Below are 24,395 nucleotides of genomic sequence, written 5' to 3'. Positions count from 1 at the left end.
GTGTCTCTGCCCTTCTTGGGGGCCACTACTCGATTGCCCCACAGAAGGCAATCTGCCTGTATGGACATTTCATCTTTGCGCCACTGGAATGGCTTTATCTCTTACTGCATTTCCACTGGGACATAGAAACATTGAAACATAGAAAATAGGTGCAGGAGTAGGCCATTCGGCCCTTCTAGGCTACACCGCCATTCAATGAGTTCATGGCTCAACATGCAACTTCAGTACCCCATTCCTGCTTTCTCGCCATAGCCCTTGATCCCCTAGCAGTAAGGACTACATCTAGCTCCTTTTTGAATATATTTAGTGAATTGGCCTCAACAACTTTCTGTGGTAGAGAATTCCACAGGTTCATCACTCTCTGGGTGAAGAAGTTTCTCCTCATCTCGGTCCTAAATGGCTTACCCCTTATCCTTAGACTGTGACCCCTGGTTCTGGACTTCCCCAACATTGGAAACATTCTTCCTGCATCTAACCTGTCTAAACCCATCAGAATTTTAAATGTTTCTATGAGGTCCCCTCTCATTCTTCTGAGCTCCAGTGAATACAAGCCCAGTTGATCCAGTCTTTCTTGATAGGTCAGTTCTGCCATCCCGGGAATCAGTCTGGTGAACCTTCGCTGCACTCCCTCAATAGCAAGAATGTCCTTCCTCAGGTTAGGAGACCAAAACTGTACACAATACTCCAGGTGTGGCCTCACCAAGGCCCTGTACAACTGTAGCAACATCTCCCTGCCCCTGTACTCAAATCCCCTCGCTATGAAGGCCAACATGCCATTTGCTTTCTTAACCGCCTGCTGTACCTGCATGCCAACCTTCAATGACTGATGTACCATGACACCCAGGTCTCGTTGCACCTCCCCTTTTCCTAATCTGTCACAATTCAGATAATAGTCTGTCTCTCTGTTTTTACCACCAAAGTGGATAACCTCACATTTATCCACATTATACTTCATCTGCCATGCATTTGCCCACTCACCTAACCTATCCAAGTCGCTCTGCAGCCTCATAGATCCTCCTCGCAGCTCACACTGCGACCTAACATAGTGTCATCCGCAAATTTGGAGATACTACATTTAATCCCCTCGTCTAAATCATTAATGTACAGTGTAAACAGCTGGGGCCCCAGCACAGAACCTTGCGGTACCCCACTAGTCACCGCCTGCCATTCTGAAAAGCACCCATTTACTCCTACTCTTTGCTTCCTGTCTGACAACCAGTTCTCAATCCATGTCAGCACACTACCCCCAATCCCATGTGCTTTAACTTTGCACATTAATCTCTTGTGTGGGACACTGGACCAGCTCCCGTGAAGCACACAGCTTTTGACTAGAGATAATAAGGGGTCCTGGCTTGTCCAAGTTTTGATCTGCCGGGCAGTGACGGGTGACTGGTCACTCTCAAATGCTTCCATAACCATGGCTAGATCTGCGGGCTGCGCCATTTCCACCCCCGTGGTGGGAATTGCAGCCTGCTGAGAGCATCGGCTCAGTTTTCTGTGCCTGGTCTGTGGCGGATAGCGTAATTGTATGCAGACAACATGAGCACCCATCTCTGGATGCGGGCCGATGCATTGGTATTTATCCCTTTGCTCTCAGAGAACAGGGATATAAGTGGCTTATGGCCAGTTTCCAATTCGAATTTTAGCCCAAACAGTTATTGATTCATTTTCTTTACCTGATAGACACACGCTAATGCTTCTTTCTCAATCATGCTGTAGGCTCTCTCAGCCTTAGACAGACTCCTGGATGCATAAGCAACCGGTTGCAGTTTCCCAAAATCATTAGCTTGTTGCAATACACACTCGACGCCATATGACGACGCATCACATGCTAGTACCAAACGTTTACATGGATCATACAACACAAGCAATTTGTTTGAGCATAACAATTTTCTCGCTTTTACAAAGGCATTTTCTTGGCTTTTGCCCCAAACCCATTCATCCCCTTTTCGTAGTAAGATATGCAGTGGTTCGAACAGTGTGCTGAGACCCGGTAAGAAATTACCAAAGTAGTTCAGGAGTCCCAGAAACGACCGCAGCTCCGTCATGTTCTGTGGCCTCGGTGTGTTCTCGATTACCTCCGTCTTCGCGTTGGTGGGTCTGATGCCGTCCGCCGCAATCCTCCTCCCCAGGAACTCCACTTCAGGCACCAGGAAAACGCACTTCGAGCATTTTAACCTGAGCCCCACATGGTTGCGTCGACTAAGAACCTCCTCCAGGTTCTGCAGATGCTCGACTGTATTCCGACCTGTGACCAAGATGTCGTCCTGGAAGACCACGATGTGCGGGACCGACTTCAGTAAGCTTTCCATTTTTCTCTGGAATATCGCCGCAGCCGATCGGATTCCAAACAGGCATCTGTTATAAACGAAAAGACCTTTATGCGTGTTGATGCAGGTGAGGGCGTTCGATGATTCCTCCAGTTTCTGCATCATGTAGGCTGAAGTCAGGTCCAGCTTCGTGAACGTCTTTCCTCCTGCCAGTATTGCAAAGAGGTCATCGGCCTTTGGTAGTGGGTATTGGTCCTACAGGGAGAAACGATTGATAGTTACTTTGTAATCGCCACAGATTCTGACGGTGCCGTCTCCCTTGCGGATTGGGATGATAGGACTGGCCCAATCATTGAACTCGATCGGGGAAATGATGCCCTCTCTTTGCAGCCGGTTTAGATCGATCTCTACCCTTTCTCTCATCATGTACGGTACTGCTCTCGCCTTGTGATGGATGGGTCGCGCCCCTGGAATTAGGTGGATCTGCACTTTTGCTCCTTGGAGTTCCCCGATACTTGGTTCGAACAGCGAAGGAAATTTGTTTAAGACCTGGGCACGCGAAGTGTCGTCAGCGGGCAATAGCGCTCGGATATCGCCCCAGTTCCAGCGTATCTTTCCCAGCCAGCTCCTGCCGAGCAGCGTCGGACCATCGCCCGGTACCACCAGAGTGGTAGCTTGTGCACCGCTCCATCGTAGGAGACCTTTACAGTAGCACTGCCGATTACAGGAATCAGTTCTTTCGTGTAAGTTTTTAGTTTCGTGTGAACTGGAGTTAAGACTGGCCTTGAGGCCTTGTTGCACCACAACCTTTCGAAAGTCTTTTTGCCCATGATGGACTGGCTCGCGCCCGTGTCCAGCTCCATTGACACCGGGAGTCCATTTAGTTCAACATTCAGCATTATCGGGAGACAATTCGTGGTGAATGTGTGCACCCCATATACCTCTGCTTCCTCAATCTGAGGCTCTGGTTTGTCGTGATCCGCCACAGATCTGTCCTCCTCTGCAACATGGTGGTTTGCAGGTTTAACAGGCTTAGCAGCTCACCTGCACACTCGTTGGAGGTGTCCCATTGTTCCACAGCCCTTGCAAACGTACTCTTTGAATTGGCATGAATGGAAACGATGATCAGCCCCCGCAGCACCAGCAAGGTGTTAATGGCCTTGAATTCATTACCCTGGATGATGGACTATGAGACCTCTGCGGACGTGTAGTTGCAGGTATGTGTGACCTGCCCTGTACGTTACGATTCGAAAACATCACTTTGTTCACAGTACTTGTAGCAGCACTTGTGTGCTGAGAGATTTGCTTAGTATTGTCACTCGTGGGCTATCGCTATGGCCTTACTCAAGGTTGGGGTCTCTACAGTCAAAAGTTTGAAAAGTATGGTTTTATGGCCAATGCCAAGTACGAAAAAGTCTCTGAGCACGTGCTCCAAATGTCCTTCAAATTCGCAATGTCCTGCAAGGCGTCTTAGCTCAGCAACATAACTCACCACTTCCTGGCCTTCAGACCTTTTGCAGGTATAGAACCGGGACCTCGCCATCAGAACGCTTTCCTTCGAGTTCAAATGCTCTCGGACCAGTGTGCACAAATCATCATACGATTTCTCCGTGGGTTTTGCTGGAGTGAGCAGATTCTTCATGAGACCATACGTTGGTGTCCCACAGAAGGTGAGGAGGATCGCCCTTCGTTTGGCATCGCTCTCTTCCCCATCTAGCTCGTTCGCCACCAAGTATTGGTCGAGTCGCTCCACAAAAGTTTCCCAATCATCTCCCTCCGAGAATACTCCAAGATGTCCACTGTTCTCTGCATCTTTGGGTTCACTATCTGTATCTCATCGCCAGTTGCTGTGTATGGAGAAAGAGTCAGACTGAACACTATGAGCTCAAAGTAAAGTGTGACTTTAGTCTTTTAATGCAGGTCTCCAGAGTGCCTCTCCAACCTGTGAAGCCTCCCCATATACCTGGACTCCAGGGGATGAGCCCTCTGGTGGCTGTACAGAGTAAATACAAGTTAACATATAACAGCAAGTCTATCCTTCCTTAGGTAAGGAGACCAAAACTATGCATAATACTCCAGGTGCGGTCTCTCCAGGGCTCTATATAATTATAGTAAGGCGTGTAATAAAGGCCAACATTCCATTTGCTTTCTTAATTGCTTGCTGCACTTGCATGTTAACTTTCAACGATTCGTGTACAAAGACACCCAGTTCCCTCTGAACACCAACATTTTCCAACATTTACATGCTGCCTTTCCTGCAAATAGATAAATGTTGAAACTCTGAAGAGCACTGACATGGAATGCGAAGCTATAGCTGGAAGATATATTAGTGGGCCTAACTTTTATGATTGAGTAGAATCAGTTGAAGGTTTCTTTGGCAGCCATAAAGCTTGAATCAGCATAGTCTGACATGCAATTGTGTGAAAAGAGCTAAAATCTTCACAGTGGTAGGCATCAATGTTCCCTCTGATTTTTTTTTGGTGCCTAACTGCCCGAAAGAGTGCACCCCTTCTTTGCTGCAGCCTCTAAAAACATAATCTGAAGGAGGGTGGGAGCATTCTCTTTCTTTTTCTGGAACATGTCTCACCCATTTCAAGAATTCACAAATGAATTGGCAGCAAAATATAGTGTGCTGCCAAAATCAATACAGACTCCATTTAAATAGCAGCAGCAACACCTGTTTCAGAACTGCTGCAATGCTGGTCATACCGCCCCCACTGCCAGCAATCTCCCTGCTCAGGGGCCAATCTATACAGAGCGCCTTGAATAATTATTTAAATGAGAGGATCTCCAAATATCACAAGAGGTTCGCTCAATACAACGTAAATATGAACTGTGCTTGCATCCTTCCAGTCCCGCCACCAAAAAATCTACCCTTTGATCAGGAATAAATATTATAGGATATAGAAAATGGCTGGGTGATGATTGGTACTTTAATTGTGTGTACCTACCCCTATATTTCCATTTTTCTTTTAGGCGACTGAGTGACTTAATGCGTGGGTTAGTAGAGATGGATGAATATGATATGATTTAAAGACCTGACTATGACAAATAGCTGAGAGAAAAAAAATCACTGTCAGGTTACATGTCACACAATTGACTGTTCTTTTATCTTTCTCTATATTAAACCTCCACCTTGGGACATTTTTCTTACGTTAAAGGTACTATGTAACCTATATAACATCTCCAGGTGTGCTTTAGCCACCTTGACATTGCAATGGTGCAAAAGAAATCTCCAATACAATCCCAGTATTGTCTGTCAAATAACTCGAATGAGCTTCTTCAGAAGATTTTAATACAGAATGGCAGATGAGGACAAAAATGGGGTAAAGGGACCAGAGGACCAGCAGCCTTGCCAGAGGCTTGAGCAGAATGGGATAACTTCATAAATAATCATTTTGTCTGAAAGTTTATAGACTTAAAAGGAAAGAAGCTAAGATTAACAAACATTGCATCCCCATGCTCTCGGATTAGCAATTTTGATTACTTTTCTAATTAGTGCATATTAATCTCATTGCATGGCTCCCAAGAAAGAAAGTTGTAAAATAAATCAAATCAAACTCAAACCATTACTGCACAAAGAGGAACAGTGCACAGTGACTGTCGTGGATAGGTGTAGCAAATGTTACAAGAATCAACTGATAAATATACATTTAACATGGAATTGTGGTTAGAAAAATACAAATAGATAGAAATGATCAAACAGGCACTGGAACAATATGATTTCCGTGCTTCTGGGAAACATCTGTTAAAATGCAGCTGCTGTCTGAGAAAATGGGAGCAGCAGTTATGATCTGAAGTTCGGAGGTACAATTCCAGATTTGTCTTATTTACTTAATGGAACGAATCTTAGAGGAAGGCGCAATTTGTAATCATTTAACTGCAGATATAATCGTGATCTAAACAATCTGAAGAAACCAGGTGAAAGATTTAATAGATTTAAGCAGTGAGCAATTCCAGTTTTACTTTACGTGCATGAAAAGTGCACTTCAGTAGCAAATAAAAATGTAATAGACAGCTCTTGATTGCTGTTACTGTGTTATCCTCTCACTAAAGTGAGAAGAGTACGTGCCTTCATGCACACAGCAGCTGTGAAAGTCAGAGATCAAAACGTTCAGCATGGCTGGGCCATACAGCAGCTTCCTCCACTCATTTAGAAATGCAGAAATACAATATAAACATTCCTTGCATTGTTAAAGAAAAATTCACATCACAAACAGATTAGATCTGGGAAAAATGTTGTTCTGTAACTTAGGTTGATTTGATTTGAATTATTTTTTAAGTTTCAGGATACCAGATTGGTCTGCATAGGTTCTGTTCAAACTATTCTCAATACATTTTTCATTTTAGCTCTACCTAATTTTATTACATACAATTAATACAATATAATAAAATCATAAAGGAGACCAATCCTTCCTGACCCTAATAAAAAGACAAAAAAATGGTGATAATTGTATGATACTTGAATAAGATTATGTAAGTGTAAAAAATACTGTGTGATTACCACTATTTTTCTTTGTGCTGTAAGGTTCCTGAATTAACTTTGTTTCACCCTTAAAATATTTATAACTAATGCAATTAAACATGTATCTTCCTTGTATCATTGACAGCAAGCATCATAGGATACATTTTAAAATGTTTTAAAGTAGATCCATATAACAAATATCATACATTCTATAATTGTGGTTCTTTCATTCTTAGAATAGACTACCATATTCAATAATGTTTTTGATGCTTATGACTTTTGTTTTTTCTTTTACACACGTGAAGGCATTATCCTAATGGCTATTCCTGTCATGTCTCAAATCTCGTGTACTATTCCTCATTTAATAATACAAGAAGCCACCACTGAATTTGCTGGGAAAGCAACAAGGAGACCATCATGCCCTGAGTACAAGTACATCCCTGGCCAAGCCCTACCTTTTCCCCACCACTCTTCTTTCATTTTTGTTAGACAAGGGTTTTAAAGGTTACGTAACCAAGACAGGTAGATGGAGTTAAGATGCAGATCAGCCATGATCTAATTGAATGGCAGAATAGGCTGGAGGGGCTAAATGGCCTACTCCCATTCCTATCTTTATTTCCCCATCTCTCTCACCTGCATCTGTTGCATCAACCCCCAGGAAGTCATTTCTTTCCAAGCCGTACCCTCCATGAGCCAGTATACATTACTTGCCATGCTTTTGAGTGCCATAAAATATTCTAATACAAATCCGGTAAATCAGTAAAGTAACATTTGTGAGAGGCCTAAAGGATGGATGAAAAAGAGACAGTGGAAAGGAGCGATTTGCAGAAAAGGGAAATAGAAAGAGTGAGAAGATGCATCAAACATAGATGATGTTTACAAGTGTGTCAGAGGTATACAGAGTGCGAGAAAGAGAAAAGCAGAGGCACAGGAACTTTAAAAAAAAACTTTTGTCCAATGCCATGGAAGATAATTGCATTTGCATGCTATTGCCCAGTTAATTCAAAAAGTCACACTTTCTGAGACTCAATCCAACTGCACAGCCAAGCAGCCAGCTCATGTAACCCAGCGAAGCAGATTTCATGTTTTTACTTTCCAAGCCATTAGAGAAAATCCAGTGGGCAGATCAAATCTACCACATAATATAAACAAGGTAGTCTTCACAGCACCAGGATCCTGGGTAGTATTACAAGACACGGTTCTGCAATGTAATTATGGCATCAGATTGCACTGCCTTATGCAGGCTTATAATACCTTAAACAAGATGGATTGATAATGAAATAAAAACAGAAAATGCTGAAAATCTCAGCGGATTCCAGCATCCATAGTATTTTGCTTTTGGATTGATAATGATCCTGGTTGTTTCTTAACTCTCATGTTGATATTCCAGCAATGGCAATAATGTAACCTGTTAGGCCAATGTAATCCTATTTTCTCTAACTCAGAGCTGATATGTTACAAATTGTAAAAATCCTGGTTCCACAGTCTGCCCCAACCCATCTTTCTCATTGAACTTGCAAGCACTCAATATTAGCTACAAAAGAAAAATTAAATGTTTAAAGAAAATCAAAGGTGCTGAGACCCGATAATAATAATATTTTAACAGTGCTTGTCACATCAGAATGTCTCAAGATGCTTTACACAATGAATTACTTTTATTTTGGAATATAGTGGCTGCTGTGATAAAGCCATTCTGCACTTGCAACATCCCACAAACACCAAATGATCAGTTAACCTGTTTTTTTTAAGTGGTGTTGATTGAAGAAGGAATGTTGGCCACTGGAAGAATGTATTTTCTTTTGAATAGGCCCCTGGGATCTTTAACATTCATCTAAGGCCCTGAATCAGGCAGACAGGACTTTGGTTTAATAGGTTCATTAGCACTTCTGAGCATACAGTATGGAACCAAGAAGTTTACAGCACAGCTCTTTGCCACTGCAATCCAGAGCTAACTACACAGCCCTGCACTTTTTCAATAGGCTTGGATCTTTTTTTTTAATTCGTTCCGGGATGTGGGCATTGCTGGCAAGGCCAGCATTTATTGCCCGTCCCTAATTGCCCTTCAGAAGGTGGTGATGAGCTGCCTTCTGGAACCACTGCAGTCCATGTGATGAAGGTACTCCCACAGTGCTATTAGGGAGGGAGTTCCAGGATTTTGACCCAGCGACAATGAAGGAACGGTGATATATTTCCAAGTCAGGATGGTGTGTGACTTGGACGGGAACTCGCAGGTGATGGTGCTCCCATGCGCCTGCTGCCCTTGTCCTTCTAGATGGTAGAGGTCATGGGTTTGGGAGGTGCTGCCGAAGATGCCTTGGCAAGTTGCTGCAGTGCATCTTATAGATGGCACACATTGTAGCCAAGGAGCACTGGTGGTGGAGAGAGTGAATAGTTAATGTGGTGGATGGGGTGCCAATCAAACGGCTGCTTTGTCCTGGATGGTATCGAGCTTCTTGAGTGTTGTTGGAGCTGCACTCATCCAGGGAAATGGAGAGTATTCCATCAGACTCCTGACGTGTGCCTGCCGTGAGTTCAAGTATTTATCGACTTTCCCCTTAAACAATGCAATGGTGCACAAAGCATTCCTTGACTAATGTACTAGAGCGTCAGCCTGGATTATTTGCATGAGGTTCAATGGTCAATTTTCACCACATGATTCAAATGGAAGAATGTGCAATTTATATTGTTTAATTTCATCCCTACTTACATTTTTATCTCAATTTTATTATTTTAAGCTGTGATCTTGATCCTTTTTGTCAAGCAAGACAAAGTACTCCAAGCTACAGTCTGATCACCAGCTGGGGACACCTTTACTGAAACATATCATTCGAGAATTAATTGGTATTTATCTTCAGATTTGGTAGGGTCCATAATAATGCAATTGTATATATCCATTCGAAAGCACAGGTTCAATGATCCAATATTATTTTCTCATTCTATCCTTCAGACCACGTGGGTAGCACTCTTGCCTCTGAGTCAAAAGGTTGTGCGTTCAAGTCCCACTCCAAGTTCAAGTCTCACTGGAGCACAAACATTTAGTGCTGCACTCCAGAGGTGCTGCCTTTCAAATGAGATGTTAAAGTGAGGCGCTGTGTGTTCTCTCAGGTGGACATAAAAGATCCCATGGCACTATTTTAAAGAAGAGCAGGGGAGTTATCCCGGTGTCCTCACCAATATTTGTCCCTCAATCAACATAACAAGAACAGATTATCTGGTTATTATCACATTGCTGTTTGTGGGAGCTTGCTGTGTGCAATTGGCTGCCGCATTTCTTACATTACACTACCTTTAAAAGTACTTCATTGGCTATTGTGATATATTCACAAGCACACACAGCTTCCTACATGGCAGGCAGCTCTCTCGGAAGCCTCCGGAAATCTGCCTGATTCTGTTTATTATTAACTATGCAGTTGCAGTACACAATACATCCACATCCACAGTGTGGAGCTACAAACATTACAAGCTTACAGACATTACAGCTATAAAGCACTTTGGGACGTCCCGAGGTCTTGAAAGATTCTATAAAAATGCAAGTCTTTCTTTTATATAACTCTGATCTACAACTAGATATAGGATTACAGAGGCCTACTATATGTGTATCTGATATATATTTAATCCTATTTATTAACTCATTTCTAAAACATTATAAAATATCAAGCTTTTAGTCACATTTTCTTGATATTTTAGGTGGAATCAGTTTTAATCATATTGGTTTTCTATATTGATTGAGGGATAGAAGGCAAATAGTACCAAAAATATTTAAACATACTTGCATGTTACTAATACTGCTGTGAAGTGCCTTGAGGCATTTCACTACGTTAAAGGTGCTATATAAATACAAGTTGTTGTTGTTGATAAATACTGCTCATCATTTGGATTTGAAAACTGGAGAATAGATTCAGAAGGGAGAGAAGCAAAGCTGGAATTAGAAAACAGAAAATTAGAAAGTGAATTTGGAAGGCAGAGGAAACAAAGGCTAGAAAATAGACAACAACGGAGTTTGGCACGCTAAATGGTATATACTTCAATGCAAGGGAATCTAGAGTACAGATAGACACTTGGGTTGCTGGTTAAAGAGGAAATTAACGCAATAGTAAGGAAGGACATTAGCTTGGATGATGTGGAATCTGTATGGATGGAGCTGCGGAAAACCAAAGGGCAGAAAACACTGGTGGGAGTTGTGTACAGACCACCAAACAGTATAGTAAGGTTGGGGACAGCATCAAACAAGAAATTAGGGATGCATGCAATAAAGATACAGCAGTTATCAAGGGCGACTTTAATCTACATATAGATTGGGCTAACCAAACTGGTAGCAATACGGTGGAGAAGGATTTCCTGGAGTGTATTAGGGATGGTTTTCTAGACCAATATGTTGAGGAACCAACTAGAGGGCTGGCCATCCTAGACTGGGTGATGTGTAATGAGGAAGGACTAATTAGCAATCTTGTTGTGTGAGGCCCCTTGGGGAGGAGTGACCATAATATGATAGAATTCTTTATTAATATGGAGAGTGACACAGTTAATTCAGAGACCAGGGTCCTGAACTTAAGGAAAGATAACTTCGATGGTATGAGACGTGAATTGGCTAGAATAGACTGGCAAATGATACTTAAAGGGTTGACGGTGGATAGGCAATGGCAAACATTTAAAGATCACATGGATGAACTTCAACAATTGTACATCCCTGCCTGGAGTAAAAATAAAACGGGGAAGGTGGCTCAACCGTGGCTAACAAGGGAAATTAAGGATAGTGTTAAATCCAAGGAAGAGGCATATAAATTGGCCCGAAAAGGTAGCAAACCTGAGGACTGGAGAAATTTAGAATTCAGCAGAGGAAGACAAAGGGTTTAATCAGGAGAGGAAAAATAGGGTATGAGAGGAAGCTTGCCGGGAACATAAAAACTGACTGCAAAAGCTTCTATAGATATGTGAAGAGAAAAAGATTCATGAAGACAAACATAGGTCCCTTTCAGTCAGATTCCAGTGAATTTATATTGGGGAACAAAGAAATGACAGACCAGTTGAACAAATACTTTAGTTCTGTCTTCACGAAGGAAGACACAAATAACCTTCCGGAAATACTAGGGGACCGAGGGTCTAGTAAGGAGGAGGAACTGAAGGATATCCTTATTAGGCGGGAAATTGTGTTAGGGAAATTGATGGGATCGAAGGCCGATAAATCCCCGGGGCCTGGTAGTCTGCATCCTCGAGTACTTAAGGAAGTGGCCCTAGAAATAGTGGATGCATTGGTGATGATTTTCCAACAGTCTATCAACTCTGGATCAGTTCCTATGGACTGGAGGGTAGCTAATATAACATCACTTTTTAAAAAGGGAGGAAGAGAGAAAATAGCCTGACATCAGTAGTGGGGAAAATGTTGGAATCAATTATTAAAAATGAAATAGCAGCGCATTTGGAAAGCAGTGACAGGATTGGTCCAAGTCAGCATGGATTTATGAAAGAGAAATCATACTTGACAAATCTTCTGGAATTTTTTGAGGATGTAACTACTAGAGTGGACAAGGGAGAACCAGTGGATGTTGTGTATTTGGACTTTCAAAAGGCTTTTGACAAGGCCCCACACAAGAGATTGGTGTGCAAAATTAAAGCACATGGTATTGGGGGTAATGTACTGACGTGGATAGAGAACTGATTGAGACAGGAAGCAGAGAGTCGGGATAAACGGGTCCTTTTCAGAATGGCAGGCAGTGACTAGTGGGGTGCCACAGGGATCAGTGCTGGGACCCCAGCTATTTACAATATACATTAATGATTTAGATGAAGGAATTGAGTGTAATATCTCCAAGTTTGCAGATGACACTAAGCTGGGTGGTGGTGTGAGCTGTGAGGAGGATGCTAAGAGGCTGCAGGGTGACTTGGACAGGTTAGGTGATTGGGCAAATGCATGGCAGATGCAGTATAATGTGGATAAATGTGAGGTTATCCACTTTGGGGGCAAAAACACAAAGGCAGAATATTATATGAATGGCGGCAGATTAGGAAAAGGGGAGGTGCAATGAAACCTGGGTTTCATGGTACATCAGTCATTGAAAGTTGGCATGCAGGTACAGCAGGCAGTGAAGAAGGCAAATGGTATGTTGGTCTTCATACCTAGGGGATTTGAGTATAAGAGCAGGGTGGTCTTATTGCAGTTGTACAGAGCCTTGGTGAGGCCTCACGTGGAATATTGTGTTCAGTTTTGGTCTCCTAATCTGAGGAAGGACATTCTTGCTATTGAGGGAGTACAGCGAAGGTTCACCAGACTGATTCCCGGGATGGCAGGACTAACATGAGGAGAGACTGGATCGACTAGGCCTGTATTCACTGGAGTTTAGAAGGATTAGAGGGCATCTCATAGAAACATATAAAATTCTGACGGGACTGGACAGGTTAGATGCAGGAAGAATGTTCCCAATGTTGGGGAAGTCCAGAACCAGAGGACACAGTCTAAGGATAAAGGGCAAGCCATTTAGGACTGAGATGAGGAGAAACCTCTTCACTCAGAGAGTTGTTAGCCTGTGGAATTCCCGACCACAGAGAGTTGTTGATGCCAGTTCATTGGATATATTCAAGAGGGAGTTAGATATGGCCCTTACGGCTAAGGGGATCAAGAGGTATGGAGAGAAAGCAGGAAAGGGGTACTGAGGTGAATTATCAGCCATGATCTTATTGAATGATGGTGCAGGCTCGAAGGGCCGAATGGCCTACTCTTGCACCTATTTTCTATGTTTCTATGTATGGTATTATAGCTATCACTGAGATATGGCTGAAAGAAGGGCAGGTGTGGTAGCTCAACATTGCTGGTTGCAGGGCTTTCAGATGGGATAGAGAGGGGGATAAAAAAGGAGGGGGGTTCGCAATATTGATTAAAGAAACAATGATAGCTGTGAGGAGGGATGATTTGTTAGAATGATCATGAAGTGAGGCCATATGGCTAGAATTGAAGAACAAAAAAGGGGCAATCACATGCTGCGCGTGTACTATCGGACCCCAAACAGTCAGAAGGAGATAGAAGAGCAAATATGTAGGCACATTTCTGAGAAGTGCAAAAACTATAAGACAGTAATAATAGTGGATTTCAACTACCCTAATATTAACTGGCATAGAATTAGTGTGAAAGCTATAGCGGGTGCAGAATTCCTAAAATGCATTCAGGAGAACTTTGTTAGCCAGTATGTAACAAGCCCAAAGAGAAGGGGTGGTTCTGGACTTAGTTTTAGGGAATGAAGCTGGGCAGGTGGAAAGGGTATCAGTGGGAGAGCATTTTGGTGCTAGTTATCGTAATCCAGTTACATTTAGGATAGTTATGGAAAAGGACAAAGATGGACCAAGAATAAAAGTTCTCAAATGAGGGAAGGTCAGTTTTACCAAGCTGAGATGTGATTTAACCAAAGTGGACTGGAAACGCCGCCTCCATGGGTTAGGCTTCGCCATAAAAAATGAGCGAGTGGGCCTTCTCAGAGACTTCCCTTGCGGGATAAACGAACACTGCGTGACTCTTCGGCTCACCCTAGCCCGGAACCAGGGATACATTTCATCCGGGTCTAGGGATTTATCCACTTTCAAAACTACAAAACCCCTCTCTCAGTATGGTTATTTAATCTAATATTTCACACTCCTCCTCCCTGATTGCAGTTTCTTTTGTGAAGACAGGCGCAAAGTATTCATTAAGAACATTATCCATGTCTTCTGCCTCCACACACAGATTGGGCCCGAAATTCATCGACATACTGCCCGCTTACTGCCGAAAAATACAAGTTTCGTCAAAAAACATACATTCCACCGACATAACGCTTGGCGGAAGATTCATCATTGACATACCGCCGAGCGGTATGCCCACCACCCTCATACCACCCAAAAAGTGCAAGTTTGATGACATACTACCGACATACCACCAGAGCTGCATACCATCCTGGAGAAGATGGTTTTACTCGATCTTAAGTGAGCGGGAATAGGCGGTCATGTTTGGTGCCGTCATTTTGAAATCGGGAACAGTCAGCAAAAGCAGCACCTTAGTATTTCAGAGGTGAACAGTGACTTTACAATGGGATTTACAGTGGGAAAGGTATTGGTGCTGAGAACATTATTAAGATAGAAGGCTTCATGGAGACTACCTGAGGATTTTCCTTTAAGATGGGTTTCCTCAAAACAGCGGAGTTGACTGCAATACAACGGGAGTAAAATTGGACTCTGCGAGCCTCTTAATCTACAAATATAGCGTCCACGATGCACGCGCACACTTCCGACAGGGAGTGCGGTGGAAGCTATCTTCGTAAACGGGTTTGTGCGTGTGCATTTAACGACCACCAGCAGCATACAGAGTAGGTAGATCATGACGTCAATCAGCATACAATGCTGATGTGACACCAGCATTGCCATTTTGGAGCTCCTCACTCCGGCCTCTGCCCTCTCGTAACCTTGCACAACTGACCACGACATTAAACGGTGTGAAGGACCGTCCACCAGAGCTATTCAAATGAATCATCAACTACTTACAGGTTAGTTGTTGGATTATTTCATCTGGCTGTTGCTGCAATTCTGTGCATTTTGGGGGCTTTTCCATACATATTAAAAGTTTTAGTAGTCGACAGCGAGTAGTCTGGCTGGAGCTGAAATACTTTTTTGATGATTTAAAGACTTGTGCACAAACCAGTTGCTTCCAGACATGGGTGGCCTTGTAACGCTTCCTCTTGGCATTGAGCATGACTGGGAGAATGAGCAGAGGTCACACAGTGCAGAACAACCTGCTAGAAGAGGGAAGAGAGGTAGAAGGTCTCTCAGCGGGAGGCCATATCCACAGAGGGTGTTTAGGGAGCAATTCCCTTATTTGAACTTCAGCGATGACCAATGGTTGAGACATCTGTGCTTCACTAAGGAGGTCATGCCTGAAATTGCCAACTGCTGCAGGCACAATTCCAAACTCAGTGCAGGGCAAGGGCCACATTACCTGTGACTGTGACGGTGGCTATGACTCTGAACTTTTATGCAACTGGCTCCTTCCAGGCTGCTGCTGGAGATATTAGCAACATCTTTCAGTGTGCAGTGTACTGCTGCATAAGGGAGGTCACTGAGGCTCTCTATGCAAAGAGAGACAACTGTCATGTATTCAATTATCATTGTAACCCATGTATAAGCTGACCTAAGTTGTACACCTTGAGAACATTGACCACAAGGGGCGAACTTGTGGGAGACACTCCTAACCTGGACTTTCAGGTATAAAAGGGGAAGCTCCACCCACCTTCATCACTTGAGGTCTTGGTAATAAAGGTAACTGGTCACAGAGTGACCTTCTCTCAAGTATGGGCCTCGTGTGCATTTATACTGTATAGTAAGGATATGTCAACAATTTTATCTCATTCCCTCTTGCTAGAGACAAGCAGGCAGAGCGAGCACAAGGGTTTGCAAGGTTTGCAGGCTTCCTCATGGTGCAGGGCGCCATTGACTACACGCACATTGCTTTGCGTGCGCCCCATGTGAACTCGGTCATTTACCTAAACCAAAAGGGATTCCTCTCCCTCAACGTGCAACTGGTGTGTGACCACAGGTAGCACATCATGCAGGTCAATTCCCGGTATCCTGGCTGCAGTCATGATTTGATAATTCTGCGACAGTCCTCTGTGCCAGCTGTATTTCAAACACCACAGCAACCCACGCAAACATGCACAGCAAGAGCCACACTGCTACAAGGAATCTTTCTGCTGCCTGGACGGCTCTGAAGGAGCCCTGCAGTAATCAGCTGAGCGGGTCTCAAGTTCTGTCGTGGTCTGCTGCACAACCTTGCCATAATGAGGGAACAGCCCTTGCCACTTCCTATCAGGCAAAATGCTGAGGAGCAGGAACATGAGGAGGACGAGCAGAGGAGGAGGAGGCAGAAGAGGAGGAAGAGGAAGGGAGGCAAAAACCTAGACAACCCCTTCCTGCCTGGGTTCTATGTGAACAAATAATTCATGAGTGATACCAGTAACCTCAATCATATCTCCCGTTCACCAACAGTCCCACACTCCTGACATTCCCCCTGTCACTGACCACCACATCGTTCTCTTGGTCACAATGCAGAAATAAAAGCCAACACAAAATACACATTCCAATCCAAATTTATAAATTAAATCATGCCATAGTGCATATAAAAATAAACTAATCATCCTTGTGCATTCCCTTAGTGCCTCTTCCATCTGCCTTTGCCTATCCTAGTGCTCCTATGAGGTGCTTCCTCAATGGCTATAGTATGGCTGGTGGAGAGCTGCTGACTTTCAGTGGAGAAGACTGCAGATGGCCTTGGAAGGCGACCTCGTGTAGCTCTGGATCTAGAAGACTCAGCTACAGACTGCAACATCTCGGCCTGGGCTGCAGCAGTCTGGGCTGGCTGGCTGACAGGCATCAGCAAGGGCACAGGCAGAGTGGTAGGGATGGGACCACAAATGTTGTCCTCCTGAAGGAGCACAGCAGGTTCTTACTCCATGGAGCCACTGCCACTCTCTCAGGGAGGCACCTCAGGCATCCTCGTATTCTGTTGGAGAAGAGATTGCTGCGATGCCCTAAAAGACCCTTTGCACACTGGTATCCAGAGCCACAATGGCAACAGTCTGAGCTTCCACTGCAGCACTCAGACATTCAGTGGAAACTACTTGAGCTGCAATGCAAGTTGAGACATCAGCCATCAGATGCTGTATCATGGTTGGTGCCACAGGTGTGTTGATGTAGGTGACCATTCATTCCATATAGGAAAAGATGGGCTCCAAGCTCTGCCCAAAGCCCTTTGCCAAGTTGGTGCTGGACTCCTCCATGCTGCTTGACATTGAACGCAGGCTTTCTGCCAGGCTTTCCAGTGCACCAAGCATTTTGTTGTGTACACAACCTTCTACTGTAGCTTGGCCCCTCAAAGTCCTCATCTGAGTCCTCTGAAGCAGGACTAGTGTGCGACCTCGCCTTCCAGCGAGCTGGCACCTGTGCCTGGCTCCAGGCCACTCATGCCCAGTATCTCATCATGTGCAGATCCCGCCTCTATGCTATCCTCTAAATTATGTGCTGTGTCAGTGTCTGGGCTGGTGGCTGTGAGTGTGAAATCAAGTGACGGTGTCCCTTCATCTTCACTTTTCTCATACTCTTCCTCCAATGCCTGGGCAGGTCCCTGTTCTTGTGTATCTGAAATGAAAAAGGGACAAGGGTTGGGTTGTGGAGAGAGGAGAGGAGGAAGTGAAGTGCATGCTTACACCATCTTGTAGGTCAGAATAGATTGGGGGATGAGGAAGAAGTGGGATGGGAGAAGGAGGATTAGTTATGCGGATACCCTCATCTTCAATGGCTACAGCCCCACTTTTGGCCACGGCCTCAACAATGGCCCTTTGCATAATGGCCAGCACTGTTTCCTCCATGGGGGTTAAAACCTGCAGATGTGCCTCTCGCCCTCCAGTTAGTTCCTGCTGCTTCCATTTGTGCGCCACCTTCTCTTGCAAAAAAGAGGGAAGTGTGTGCCGTGCAATATGTTTGAGTGATGTGGCTGTCCTGTTTGAATAGCTCCCAGTGTGTGCAAGCTTTGAGTTTTGGGTGTGAGGCTTGCAACTATGTTAAGTGTGTGAGGGTGAGGTAAAGCATATGAATGTTAGGTGTGATTCCTGATTGATAGAGATTGTTGGTAGGTGAGTGATGGGGATATAGTGAATTGAGCAGTGGATGAGGCTAGTGGTGCAGTTGGTAGGATATGGCATTTGAAGATGCATTCACTGACCTTGACAACTCATGTGAGATCATTAAACTTCATCCTATACTGCATCCAGGTTATTGGGGCTACACTCCTGACATTGATCTCCACCGCTATCTCTTTCCACTGCTTCTGAGCACCAGTCGGGAAGGATTCCAGCTCCTCTAAGGATACAGGAGATCGCTCCTTCTTTCCACCTCTTCCACAAAGACCTCCAGTGCAGCATCTGAACATCTTGGTGCTCGCGCTCTCCCATGGTCAACCACTGTTGATTCTTCCACAGCACAATATTCAGAATGACCTCAGCACCACCTGCAGTCACAATGCACTTCCTCTGTAAGAGGTGCAGGCTAAATTTAAGTAGTGCTAGGCACTCACGATATTGGGCCCACTACTGATACGTGCAGCCAATGAACAGCACTGGGAGCACTGGCTGCACACAGAAAACCTGGAAATGAGCAGGCAGCACGAAGTTGGCGTCCTGTCTGTATTGCAATAAACAGGCGTGGGTAAATTGCGCATCCTGATCTCTGCGCCATTTAACCCCCAATGACTCTTAATGGCATTCATTTATGTGACAGTAAGGATAAAATTATGCAGACGATTCTTTCCAAAATAAATAGCTTATAAATAGTTAACAGATACAAGAGACAGACAGTGAATCACTGCAGTACACAGTAGGCTACCTCGGGTGGCTCCAAGGTTTTGATGGTGTATGAAATCTGTTGCTTGGTCATCCTTTGTCTAAACCCTGTGATAAGAGCAGTAATATAGCTGCACCAAAAGCAAACCTCACCAAATTGCAATTTTTTTAGCGTGAAACAACTTGAAATATTAAATGTGTTCTGCTTTTGTACAATTTGAGATTTTAAATAAAAAATAGCAATCAATGGAATTGTGCACAAAATTGATTTTTGAAGCTGTTACAAGGAAAAAAGTGTACGTTTTGACAACTTCCAGTATTTGAAGGGTTACACCTTAGCAAGGAGAGTAACTGTGTTATACAGAGCTGTGAAGTCATATAACAAACAAGATGCACTAAGCAAGAGGCCAACTTTTTAGTTCAGAACAGTTTGTACCAGTCTGACTGGAATGTGGCTGAGTATGTTCTCATCAGACAAAGTTTATCCGTATTGAATTATGTTAAGGAGATCTGAAAGTGGCTTTCTGTCTGAACATGTGTGTGAATTCCAAATCCTGCCTGTGTTGGTTTCAATATCTTAATTTAATTAACTGGAGTTTGTCAGTATTGTAGAAAAATATCTGACATCCCTGTGGAGCTTTACCTCCCTTGCCTTCATTTTTTCCAAGTTATTCATTCATGAGATGTGGGCGTCGCTGGCAAGGCCAGTATTTAGTGACCATCCCTAAATGCCCTTCAGAAGATGGTGGTGAGCCGCCTTCTTGAACCGCTGCAGTCCATATGGTGAAGATACTCCCACAGTGCTGTTAGGTGTGGAGTTCCAGGATTTTGACAAAGTGACGATGAAGGAATGAAGAAGACCCTCACTAAACCCCACCTCTTTGATGCAATCTGTGGTCATCCGTCCTATTAACATAAGAACATAAGAAATAGGAGCAGTAGGCCATTTGGTCCCTCGAGCCTGCTCCGCCATGCAATAAGATTATGGCTGATCTGATCATGGACTCAGCTCCACTTCCCTGCCTGCTCCCCATAACCCTTTACTTCCTTATCGCTCAAAAATCTATCTCCACCTTAAATATATTCATTGACCCAGCCTCCACAGCTCTCTGAGGCAGAGAATTCCACAGATTTACAAACCTGAGAGAAGAAATTTCTCCTCATCTCAGTTTTAAATGGGCAGCCCCTTATTCTAAGACTATCTCCCCTAGTTTTAGTTTCCCCTATAAGTGGAAATATCCTCTCTGCATCCCCCTCATTATCTTATAAGTTTCAATAAGATCACCTCTCATTCTTCTGAACTCCAATGTATATAGGCCCAACCTACTCAACCTATCCTCGTAAGTCAACCCCCTCATCTCCGGAATCAACCTGGTGAACCTTCTTTGAACAGCCTCCAATGCAAGTATATCCTTCCTTAAATATGGAGACCAAAACTGTATGTAGTACTCCAGGTATTAGCTCCTTCTTTGGCTCGATGTGCATTTGATTTTCCCTCTGTGAAGCGCCGCAGATGTTTTTCTACATTAAAGGTGTTATATAAATGCAAGTTGTTGTTGGATTCACACTACAACCTGTTATCACTAGAAATGAACTACAGTACTTCCAATCAGTTATAGTGTAAATGCTGCCTCAGAGCATAGACCGTTGCAAATTCACAACAATGTTTTATTTGCCAGTAGCACTAATAGCAGTAACGATGTAAAGATAGTTAACTGTTTCTTACTGCCAGTAAACCTATTGCACACTCACAGGGTGACTCTCATATGGTACTTTTCTCTACAGAAAATACTACATTGAGAACTGGGAGGCTATCAATGTAAGAGAAATAATACATATTCCTTCTCGTATTAATTCAAGGGGAAAATAAATGAGTGCACTCAAAATGAAGTATTAATAATTTGAAGATTGTACATTTTTTAAAAAAGTATAAATTACTTGAAATCAACAGAAAACATTAAATAAATGTGAGTTAAAAAAAATCCTCCTACGTGTGAAGAATACCCACTGCTCACTCATTATGTAAAATGAAATTAGCAGATCATTCCAGAGCGTGGGATGATAGAAAACAGAAAGCTGTTTGAAGTAATTGCTTATTCCCGTGTTAGAAAAACCAGTACATGACAGATTCCAGGTTAACCCATTGACAAACACATTATTTGTTTGCCAAGAAGGGCTGTGCTGGAATCAAAAATTTAAAAAAGGTTAACTCAGAAAACTGCTACTTGCAACTGTAATTTAAAAAAAGACATCAGCTGTTTGTTGTACTGGAATGGTGCTTTTTTAATCATTCACAGAATGTAGACATTGCTGGCCAGGCCAGCATTTATTGCCCATCCCTAAATGCCCTCTGTTGTGTATTTGTAAAGCATGCACTCCCATGTTCCGCCACCAGGGAACGCATCCCCTGAAGTCCCAAGGGATCCCAGCATCCCTTGGGAGCACTGTACATAAGCCGGCCCCCTAAGGCCTGTTCCTCACTCTGGAGTGTCTTAACAAAGACTGAGGTCACTGTTACTTTAACCTCCCTGTGTGCAGTCTCATGTGTGTTAGAAACACAATAACTGGTGACGAGGATACGAATCCAACGCAAAGATGCAGCAAACTGTGGGCATCCTGGAGAAGTTCTCGGAGGGTGAGGACTGGGAAGCCTATATCGAACAGCTAGACCAGTACTTTGTAACCAGCGAGCTGGACGGAGAAGGAAGCGCTGCAAAAAGGAGAGCGGTCCTCCTCACGGTCTGCGTGGCACTGACCAACAGCCTCATGAAGAATCTTCTGGCTCCGGTGAAACCCACAGATAAGTCGTATGAGGAGCTGTGTACACTGGTTCAGGAGCATCTTAACCTGAGGGAGAGCGTGCTGATGGCGAGGTATCGGTTCTAGACGTGCCAGCGATCTGAAGGTCAGGAAGTGGCGAGCTACGTCGCCGAGCTAAGGCAACTTGCAGGACAATGTGAGTTTGATGGCCACCTGGAGCAGATGCTCAGAGACTTTTTTGTACTGGGCATTGACCACGCGACCATCCTACGAAAACTTTGGATTGTAGAGACACCGACACTCAGTAAGGCCATTGCGATAGCACAGGGGTTTATGTCCACCAGTGATAACACCAAACAAATCTCTCAGCACACAATTGCTAGCAATGTTCATAAATTAACTGGAACTGTGTTTGTGAGCAGAAATGTATAGGGCAGAAACCACGAGTCTGCAACTGCCAGCAGGCCTCAGGTGACCCAGATGACTCAGAGTCCACAAAAAAGGATGAATGCAAGGCAATTCACACCTTGTTGGCATTGTGGAGGCTTCCATTCAGCCTATTCATGCCACTTCAAAGGGTATGTTTGCAAGAGCCGTGGAACAATGGAGCACCTCCAACGAGCTTGCAGTCGAGCTGCAAGCTCTGCAAAACCTGCTAACCACCACGTGGCAGAGGAAGATCAGTCCATAGTGGATCAAAGCAATTTCGAGCCTCAGAGAGAGGAGGCAGATGCTGAAGTACACAGGGTGCACACATTTTCGACAAAATGTCCACCTACAATGCTAAATGTAAAATTGAATGACTTACCCATAGCCATGGAACTGGACACTGGCACTAGCCAATCCATCATGAGTAAAAAGATGTTTGAGAGACTGTGGTGCAACAAGGCACTCAGACCAGCCCTGAGCCCCATCCACACGAAACTGAGAACGTACACCAAAGAGCTCATTACTGTCCTGGGCAGCGCCATGGTCAAGGTCACCTACGAGGGCACGGTGCAAGAACTGCGACTCTGGATTGTCCTGGGCAATGGCCCCACACTGCTTGGAAGGAGCTGGCTGGGCAAATTCCGCTGGAACTGGGATGACATCCGAGCGCTATCACATGTCGATGAGGCCTCATGTACCCAGGTTCTTAACAAATTTCCTTCACTTTTTGAGCCAGGCATTGGAAACTTTTCCGGGGCGAAGGTGCGGATCCACTTGGTCCCAGAGGCACGATCCATTCACCACAAGGCGCGAGCGGTACCTCACATGATGAGGGAGAGAGTGGAAATCGAGCTGGCTGCAATGCGAGGGCATCATTTCCCCAGTGGAATTCAGCGAGTGGGCCAGCCCGATTATTCCAGTACTCAAAAGTGATGGCACGGTCAGGATTTACGGCGATTACAAAGTAACTATTAATCGTTTCTCGCTACAGGACCAATACCTGCTACCTAAGGTAGACGACGTATTTGCGACGCTGGCAGGAGGCAAGTCGTTCACCAAGCTCGACCTGACTTCGACCTACATGATGCAGGAGCTGGAGGAGTCTTCGAAGGGTCTCACCTGCATCAACACGCACAAGGGACTGTTCATCTACAACAGATGCCGGTTTGGAATTCGGTTGGCTGCAGCGATCTTCCAGAGAAACATGGGGAGCCTACTCAAGTCGGTACCACGCAAGGTGGTTTTTCAGGACGACATATTGGTCACAGGTCGGGACACCATCGAGCACCTACAAAACCTGGAGGAGGTCCTCCAGCGATTGGATCGCATAGGGCTGCGGCTGAAGAGGTCGCAAAGTGTCTTCATGGCAACTGAAGTGGAGTTTTTGGGGAGAAAGATCGCGGCAGATGGCATTCGGCCCACAGACACCAAGACAGAGGCTATCAGGAACGCGTCCAGGCCACAGAACGTCACAGAACTGCGGTCGTTCCTGGGACTCCTCAACTATTTTGGTAACTTCCTACCAGGGTTAAGCACCCTCTTAGAGCCCCTAAATGTGTTATTGCGTTAAGGTGAGAACTGGGTATGGGGAAAAAAACCAAGTAATTGCTTTTGAGAAAGCCAGAAACATTTTATGCTCCAACAAGCTGCTTGTATTGTATAACCCGTGTAAAAGACTTGTGCTGGCATGTGATGCGTCGTCGTACGGAGTCGGGTGTGTATTACAACAAGCTAACGTTGCGGGGAAGTTGCAACCTCTCACCTATGCTTCCAGGAGCTTGTCTAAGGCCGAGAGGACCTAGAGCATGATTGATAAAGGGGCATTAGCACATGTGTTCGGGGTAAAGAAAATGCATCAGTATCTGTTTGGCCTCAAATTTGAGCTGGAAACCGATCACAAGCCCCTCATATCCCTGTTCGCTGAAAACAAGGGGATAAATACTAATGCCTCAGCCCGCATACAAAGGTGGACACTCGCGCTATCAGCATATAACTATACCATCCGCCACAGGCCAGGCACCGAGAACTGTGCGGATGCTCTCAGTCGGCTACCATTGCCCACCACGGGGGTGGAAATGGCGCAGCCTGCAAACTTGTTGATGGTGGCGCAGCCTGCAGACTTGTTGA

This window comes from Pristiophorus japonicus, chromosome 6, assembly GCF_044704955.1.
Source record: "Pristiophorus japonicus isolate sPriJap1 chromosome 6, sPriJap1.hap1, whole genome shotgun sequence".
In the NCBI taxonomy this organism is placed as follows: domain Eukaryota; kingdom Metazoa; phylum Chordata; class Chondrichthyes; family Pristiophoridae; genus Pristiophorus; species Pristiophorus japonicus.
The sequence above is the reverse complement of the archived record's forward strand: the minus strand, read 5'-3'. Positions refer to the sequence as shown.